General features: G+C 43.6%; 1 protein-coding gene across 1 annotated transcript in view; it reads right to left on the reverse strand.

Moving 5' to 3' along the window:
- The window catches only part of LOC117831738 (glutamate receptor ionotropic, NMDA 2A-like), a 50,734-nt gene extending 48,904 nt beyond the window's left edge, over positions 1 to 1,830 (reverse strand). Inside the window, exon 1 of the mRNA XM_034710544.1 lies at positions 1,626 to 1,830. The gene's annotated coding sequence lies outside the window, so the exon portion shown is untranslated. The remainder of the gene's footprint in view (positions 1 to 1,625) is intronic.
- Between the last annotated feature and the right edge of the window lie 7,147 nt (positions 1,831 to 8,977).

Raw genomic sequence — 8,977 nt, forward strand, 5'->3', positions numbered from 1 at the left:
ACGGCCCCTGGCACCCGGGCCGCGAGAGCAGTCAGACCGAAGGACCCAACCCGCCGCGGGAGACCCAGGCCAGGGGACGAGCCAAGGACCCAGACCGGAAGCAAGCAGGTACCGCCGGAGCACCCAGGGCGACCCCCAGGTCACCCAGTAGGAGGAAAGGGGGGCGAGGGGGGAGAGATCCCGCAGCCCCCCCAAGGGACACCCCCACAACACCGCCCCCACAGCCCCCCAAGACGGAGCCAAAGGAGCCACCAGGGCCGAGGGGGCTCGGCACCAGGAGCAGACAGCCAGGCAGACGGGCAGGACCAGGACCAGAGCCCGCCAACCGGCGCGCCGGAGCGGGGGGAGGGCGGAGGCGGCAGGGCCAATCCCCCCTGCCCCCCCCAGACGGCCCGACCACTCCCCCCAGCCACGCCCCCCACCCACGCCCTGCGACTGATGGACCAGGCCGCGGGGGCATGGAGGGACACCCCAATGGCTGCCGTAGTAACACCCCCCCAGCCGCGCACCACCCCACCCCTCCAAGAGGACCGCGAGGGAACCCCGGGAAACCCGGCCCCGAGGGCAGCCGCGGACCAGGCCCCCACAGGGGAGGGGGCAGCAGGGGGACGGAGGGTGACAGGGACACCAGCCACCCACCCAGCCCCGATGGACCCCCAACGAGTAGGGCCGAGCCAAACACTAAGGCCCCGCCAAACCTGAACTGTGTGTGTGTGATATGATTTGAATTTTGTTTTGTTTGTTTTTTTGTTGTATGTATGTTTGCTAGTGAGGTGGATTAAAATAGGGGGGGCAGGAAGGGAGGCGGGAGAGAGGGGGGAGAGCCGTAGCGCACTACTGCACCACAATCTGCCCCCCCCCCAGTATAAAACCGGTCCACCCAACCCACACCCCCCACCCCATGTCTTTACCTATATCAGTATCTAGTGAGGTGCATTAAAATAAGGGGGCGGAAGGGAGGCGGGAGGGGGGGGGAGAGCCTTCTGATGTTATTCTATTGATATTGTTTTACTCTATCTCATTATTTTATATTTTATTTATATATTTATTTTTCTACTATTTTTCGGATTTTAATTTATTGATTTTATTGTAATGCTTTCTCTTAATTTTTCTTAATTTTAATTGATTGAATTGATAATCATGATATTATTTTTTAAGTATTTTCTCACCTTCCTTTCCATTTTTACCTATCACTGTTATTTTCTGTCTCTGTGTTCTTTATTGAAGCACTTTGGGCTGCAAGCTTGAATGCATGAAATGTTCTTTACAAATTAAAATGAGTTGAGGTGTCAATAAAATCACAGTTTTCACCATGCATTACAATAAAATGTGAAATATAAACTCATTTATATCAGTATGTTTAGAACAGTTGAGCTCAACTTCAACAGAAACAAAAACAAACATTTGTAAACATCCTGAATCATCTCCTGCTGGATTAATGACTTCCACCTGTCAGACTGGATCAATATTTAAAATGAATTTATGGTTATTCAACAATCTCTTGAAGCTAAATTGTGTCTCCAACTCTTCCAGACTGCTCTTAAGTAAACAAAAGTTACAGTCACTTTAAATCACACAGCAGGCATGCTAACTTTAAGTGTTAGCTTGTTAGCAAACAAACTCACCTGAGGATCCTGAACAGCTGATCCAGAGGAGTCCACCTCGTGTCCACACTGTCTCCATGTTCCTCATGTATCTCCAGAATCCTGACTTCTATCAGTCTATGAACGTTTCTCTTCATTTGCATCATGTTTCACCTTCTGCACGGTCTGCAGCTCACCTGTCCTGCTCACCTGAGGGAGGAGAAACCATGGAGCTGCACGCGCCTGCACTACCGAACCCCGCCAGCAGGGGGCGCTGTGATGCAACGCTATGAATGAAGTGCACCAAGTCTGCATGAAACCCTGATGTCTAACAGGTTTTTTAACACTCTTTAAAACTGTTATTAGTTAAAATAATAAAAATAAAAGATCAAAATAAATAATGCAAATGAGATTTTAATATCTGCTTTGTCTCCACTGACATATGAGTTTGTTCTTCCACCATGTTCCCCTCCAGTCTGCCCTCTGAAGGTACTTTCAGCTGAATGTTCTCACAGAGGTTTCCTTTGGACAGAGTCCAGTGACTCGGTCCTTACAGACCGCACCATGCTTTGATTTGTGTAACCCTTTTGTTTAAGAGGATTCGTCACATCTACTGATTGTTGAATCCTCATTCAAAGCGTCTCAGCGCCCGAGGCTTAAAAACGCCAGACTGGACTATTGTTGTGCAGCTGAGGGAGGTGAGGATCATTTGAATGTGGGGCAGCTCTGATCTGCAGCCAGGTACAAAAGTCAGAAAATATATTTCACTGGTACTGCAACACAACGATGGGGGAGGAGAGAGCTGACAGGGTGTGAAGCTTTACAAATCCAACCCCATCCTCCTTAAAGTGACAGATAATGGAACAAATGTAATAATATAGAATTAACTATTCAGCTTATACTTATATATATATATATATATAAAGAACCTCTGACCAGTGACAGCTGCTACAAGATGTGGGACCTGATTGGTTGGCTCCTATTGAAAGTGTAACTGAATGTGACACTGTGAACTTTAGCTTGCACTTTCTAAACGAGGAGTTAAATCAAGCACATATAATCAAAACTCAACTTAAAGTCATCACAGTTAGCATTTAAAAGACACTTCAGCTGACAGCAAACATGACCTCATCAGGGCAAGGATTTATATAACACTGGGGTTAACCGGTTCATGCTACTTCTCAAGTGGAATGGCAACACACAACCCCTGCTAGCTAGCAGCTGCCTGCAAACTGCAGCTATTGTTAGACCTCGACACATGACACATGACATCATCTACAGTTACAACATGAATCAGTTATCTTTCATTACAAACCACCACTTTGTGCTAATCTGCCTATAGCTATGGTTATAATTATGTTACTTATGATGATATTAGCGTTGAGATTCAAGCAATGAGTATGCAAACTGCTAGCTTAGCGTAGATTGTGTTGCAACAAACTGAAGACAATGACGACAACGATGATGAGAACAGTGAAGAGGACCGTCTGACATAGCTGCATTGTGGCTGTAAGCTAGCATAAGAGCTGAACGTTAGCTTCTTTTATGTGCTTTGCTCCTTGGGACGCGATAGCTAGAGCTGGCAGGCAGCTGCTACCTAGCAGGAGTCGTAACTAACGTATTTTGCTGTTTCAATAATAAAAATTGAGGAATTTGCTTTAGCATAGCATTTTTTTAAAATCCTAGCTTTGATATAGTCATGTTTTCTTTAATCTAAGTGTTGTATAAACCCATAAATATTAAATGCAGTTCCTTTAAGTTGAATTGAAATGCTTTGAGCTTGTTGAAAAGGTTGTGTCAGGTTGATCGTTGGCATCTGCTGCAAACAATCTAGCCCCACATAACTCCCCAAAATATAATGTCCCTATTCTTCTACAGTTACAATTCAGACTTAATTCAAATAAGCATTGGTGGCACTTTGGTGGGATTGCAGAACCAAAAGCATAAACAGTGTGTCGTCTGCAAAACAAGAGATGCTACATTTTCACTATGTTTGAAATTGGAGCTTCAGGGCGTTTACTGTCCTGCTCCAGGACTCTCCTGCAAAGTAGTTCTTCATTTACTCCCAGGCTTTGAAACAAGAGTTCACTGCCCTGCTGCCAGTCTGAACACCAGCTTTATTTTGTCACTTCATAACTGACGCCCCAAAGGACAAAGCTGCCATCTCACCTTGTGATAAAGACACCTCACAGAATCTCATCAGGTGCTGAAGGAGGAAACTTTCTCACTGAAGATTGTTATGACTTGTGTTTTTACTGGATATCCAATCATACGAGGGTATTTCATGACACCATGGAGAAGGATGTCTGTCTGGGCTGACGGCAGACTGGTACCAGGTGACTGCCTTGCTTGCAGGAGAGATAACTGAAGTGACATATGGAGATTCATATGAGTGACTATCTGCAAGGCTGGCTTTTAAAAGCAGCCTTCAGGGAGAGTATAAGCCCAACAAAGAGAGATATTTCTTTAATATTCACAGGCAGCGTCAGGCTTTGAATGCAGCTCTGACCGGCTAATTTCAGAGAAGGATTCAAACTCTGTTATCACATGAAGGAACAGCTGTCTGAAACCAACACAGAGCCCAAGACTGATTTTATTACAAATAGGCGGTGAATTAAAATTGAATTTGCAACAGTAAATCCATCATGCAGTCAAAGGAATAAATGAATATTGACATTTTAAAAGAAAAGCTATTAGCAGGAGCTGTGTTGTGTCAGCGGAGGAGGGGAGGGGTTGATGTGCTTTTTTTTCTGAGTCTGTCATCTTGACCTTTACTTCACAGAGGAACACATTACAACTGACATTGCTTCTCCAACAAACACACTTGCATACTCTGGCACACACACACACACTTGAAGCAGCTCTGGAGGCTCATTGGATATCATGTGGTGCAGCTCCATCTAGTGGAGAGACCTGGATGTAACATGCTGCAGCAAAACCAGATGAGCTGAAGGGTTCATTCGTCACATCAGTACATTTACAGATTAAATACATATTCATCTTTATTCTGATTTAAATGCTGTGGGCAAATATTTAAGAACTCTTATTATAATGTCACACCAGAATCAGAATAAAGGGAAACTGACAGGTGTAATTAATATAATGAATGTTAAAACGAGACATTAAAGCTGCAGAAATCCTAACACAGTCGCCCTATACTCAAGAGTTTGACATGAAAACATTGAGGGATTTATAATAATGCACTGTTCAGTTTTTTGATGATCAAACACTGCCACCTAGTGGTTCAAATACTTCCTTACAAAAGGCAGTTTTTTTTGACTACAGCAGGAAGTGCTGCACACAAGGAAAGAAGACACACAAGACTCTAGAATAATTACATATGAAGGATTAAAGACTAAAGGTGGAGAAGAAATGACCTGAAATGGACGGAAACGTAATTCCAAGTTTAACTTCTTAAAAGTTGGAGAACAGGAGCAAGTATACATAAAGCCACTTTAATGTTAAATTTAAAATGCAAAAAATTGCTTTTAATTTTTAATTTTTTAAGCCACTTTTTATGAAAATATTTAGCTATGTTTAAATTTTCTTTAAAAGTCTTAGCTTTATTTTTTTTTAGATGAATACTTCAAATTGACAATAATGTCAATATTAAACGTTGGGGAATAGGAGCAAGTAAGTATACATAAAGCCACTTTAATGTTAAATTTAAAATGCAAAAAAATGCTTTTAAGTTTTTATTTTTTAAGCCACTTTTTTTGAAAATAATTAGTTATATTAAAACAATTTTTTTAAAGTCTTAACTTTTTTTTTTAGATAAATACTTCATATTGATAATAACAATAACAATAATAATAATAATAATAATAATAATAATAATAATAATAATAATGCATTTTATATATAGCCGCCTTTCTTGACACTCAAGGTCACCTTACATCATTAAAACAAAAGTAAACAACAATAATAAAATACAGTTTAAAAAGAATGGACAGTGGAGTGGACAGGGGATGGGGATCAGCACCTCCAAGTCTGAGGCCATGGTGCTCAGTCGGAAAAGGGTGGCCTGCCCTCTCCGGGTCGGAGGGGAGTCTTTGCCCCAGGCGGAGGAGTTTAAGTATCTCGGGGTCTTGTTCACGAGTGAGGGGAAAAGGGAGCGGGAGATTGACAGACGGATCGGGGCGGCGTCTGCAGTGATGCGGGCGCTGTACCGGTCTGTCGTGGTGAAGAGAGAGCTGAGCCAGAAGGCAAAGCTCTCAATTTACCGGTCAATCTACGTTCCGACCCTCACCTATGGTCACGAGCTGTGGGTAGTGACCGAAAGCACAAGATTGAGAATACAAGCGGCTGAAATGAGCTTCCTCTGCAGGGTGTCTGGGCTCAGCCTTAGAGATAGGGTCAGGAGCTCAGACTCAAAGTAGAGCCGCTGCTCCTCCGGATCGAGAGGAGCCAGATGAGGTGGTTCGGGCATCTGGTTAGGATGCCTCCCGGGCGTCTCCCTGGGGAGGTGTTTCGGGCATGTCCGACTGGGAGGAGGCCACGGGGAAGGCCCAGGACACGCTGGCGAGACTATGTCTCACAGCTGGCCTGGGAGCGCCTCGGTATCCTCCCAGAAGAGCTGGTGGAAGTGGCCGGGGAGAGGAGTGTCTGGGCTTCCCTGCTGAGACTGCTGCCCCCGCGACCCGGACCCGGATAAGCGGAAGAAGATGGATGGATGGATGGATGGACAGTGGAGTTGTGGTCAGATGGAGTGAGCCGGTCTAAAAAGATGAGTTTTGAGTTTGGATTTAACATGTTGGAGTGAGTCAGTGTTACGGAGGTCAGGTGGGAGAGAGATCCAGAGCTGGTAACAAGGCGAGCAGGGGGGACAGTGAGGTGGATGGAGGAGGAGGATCTGAGGGGTGTGGACGGGTGTGGCAGTATGGAGGAGGTCAGAGAGATACAGAGGGGCGAGGTTGTGTTTGGCTTTAAAGGTGAGGAGAGGTACTTTATAGTTGATGCGGTGTGTGATGGGGAGCTAGTGGAGCTGTTGTAGATTAATAATGATTATTAAACAGATTTAACATTTATTTCTCAACATTATATATTTTAGTTTATCTCTTTTTTTTAACACTTGAATAATGTTTAAGTATGCACCTTTTCAACTTACCTCCATAGAATACAACAACTTCAGAGGGAGTTCATTACATAAGCTAGCTTTTTCAAAATGTGATGCACTATCTTTACACTTTAACGCAGTTCAAATCTGTGCATCTGTCTGAAAAGTGATGCATCACAACTCAGATTTACCTGTTCAATTCAAATACCAGTTTGTCATTAATATCCAACTAGAGTTAGCGCTTCAGTTAGCGTGCTTGTTTGTGATTAGCGTACACAGCAAACAAAAATAAAGTAGTTGAGTCACATTTCTCCACTCGTCTGCAAGAATATACAACTTTTCAGCCACTATGCCAATCCTGTTTCGTGCCATTGATGCCTCTTTTATCATCAGCACATTTTAAAAGACACAAATTAAGATGTTTAGCACGGTCCTTTTGACTTCAACGCACTCTGCTGTGCAGCAAAACTTCAATCAGTGTGTGTTACACCAGAGATATGATGCAAAGTGTGTAAAAGTAGCTGTTGTTTTTTGTTAGAAGAGAGATTTAGTCATTTTTAAGAAGTGTGTGTGTCTGTGTGTGTGTGCACAAACATCATACCACCTCTGCATGAGTTAGGCCCCTGGGTCGGGCCACATAAGTCCCCAAAGAGTCCGTCCAGGGCCCTGAACATCATCAGCATAAGAAATAACCAGACGTCACGTTTCAGGAATAAAAAAATCTTGTATTTTTAATTGACAGGGAAACATCCTTCAGGACAGCAGTTGGTCATCACACAATAATCAGCAACGATACAATGTAGAGAGTCCGACTGTGTGTGTCGAGCCTTTAAACACCTCCCCGTCGCCCCTCTCCTCTAATGGAGGGCTTATTATTGCAGACACGTTGGCTCTCCTGACAGACAGAACACACCTCCTCCCCTCCTTTGTAAGGCTTGGGGGGGTTTGGGGGTGGGGGGGTGCCCGGGTCAATCACTGAAGGGTTGTAAAAAAACAAAAAAAGAACAGAAAAGAAAGAAAAAAAGAAAACACAAGGCTGATTCTGATTCATCAAAGTCATCTTCTATCACAGTTTGAACCCTCGTGAGTCTGCATGTCAAACCAGAAAAACACACCTTTGCATTATCTGTCCGTTACAGAGCGTCAGGGCTGAGGCTACTCCTACATAAAATATACATCATTAATTAGTTTCACCATCACCAGAGTTCTATATGTTTAGAGTATCAGGAGGAAAAGTGAAAAAAGGTTCACCTCTACATTAAAGAACGTCGGTTCTGGACAAAATAGAACCAACTTGAGTTTCCATTTCTCTCTATAAAACTGTATAAAGAGGAGCTGCGTCCTCATACAGCAAAGAACCACCCAATATTGCATTGGACAATAAAGAAAAGGGTCATTTAATCAGTATGTGTCAGATACCAATTAATCAGAGCCCAGTGCAATTAGGTAGTCAGTCTACAAATGGAAACATCTGAAAATGCAAATATCAAAATCTCTAAAACATCCAGATGATTCTTTCCCAAAAGTTTTTTTTTCTTATATCAGAACATGCAATAGTCAAAACTGTTTTTCCTCAAAAACAGGATTTAAATACTGAGATCCAAAGATCTGTAAAAACAAATATGCAGTCACTCTACCTAACTGTGTGAATTAATATGGCAATATGCTGTAGATCAGGGTGGTCTGCACTAAGTCAAGTAAGAGTGAGGCAGAAAGAGGCTGTCTTCAGACAACTTAAAACCTCCCGTTTCTGACGACGTGTGCAGGAAGAGGGGGGATGGAACAGGACCAAGAGGGTGCACGATAACAGCGTGTTCGAGCGGCGCGTACTGTATCCCAATGAAAAACACCGACTGTGCCACGAAACAGGAGGGGAGGACAAACATCTCAGAATCCAACATCAGCTGTGCTTCTGTGTGTCAGAGCTGGAAGAAGAGGACTATCAAAAGATGAACGGGCTGCGTTCACCGTCAGCAGCATTTTCAAAACGCTCCTTTTCATCGACTGACTGAGAGCTTTTCATTCTGACTGTCGAACTTTGACAACCCAGATCAGGCAAAGTGAAGCAAACATACAACAGATCCTTTACTCTCTCTGTCTCCTAACTTTGCCCCCTACATGCACACTGCTGCAGAAATGTCAAACTGATAAGGATGGAGATGATCGACTGCGATAACCTGCGCCCTTATTTCCTCTCTGACTTCATGTTTAAAGGATTCCTGCAGGCACAAGTACTCTTTTACAGCCAATTATGGAACTGGATATTACATTTCCTTTTATTTAATACCTGTGAAACCACACTGTGGATCTTTTTTTTGGATCAAACTCAAGAGTTAAC

This window comes from Notolabrus celidotus, chromosome 20, assembly GCF_009762535.1.
Source record: "Notolabrus celidotus isolate fNotCel1 chromosome 20, fNotCel1.pri, whole genome shotgun sequence".
In the NCBI taxonomy this organism is placed as follows: Eukaryota; Metazoa; Chordata; class Actinopteri; order Labriformes; family Labridae; genus Notolabrus; species Notolabrus celidotus.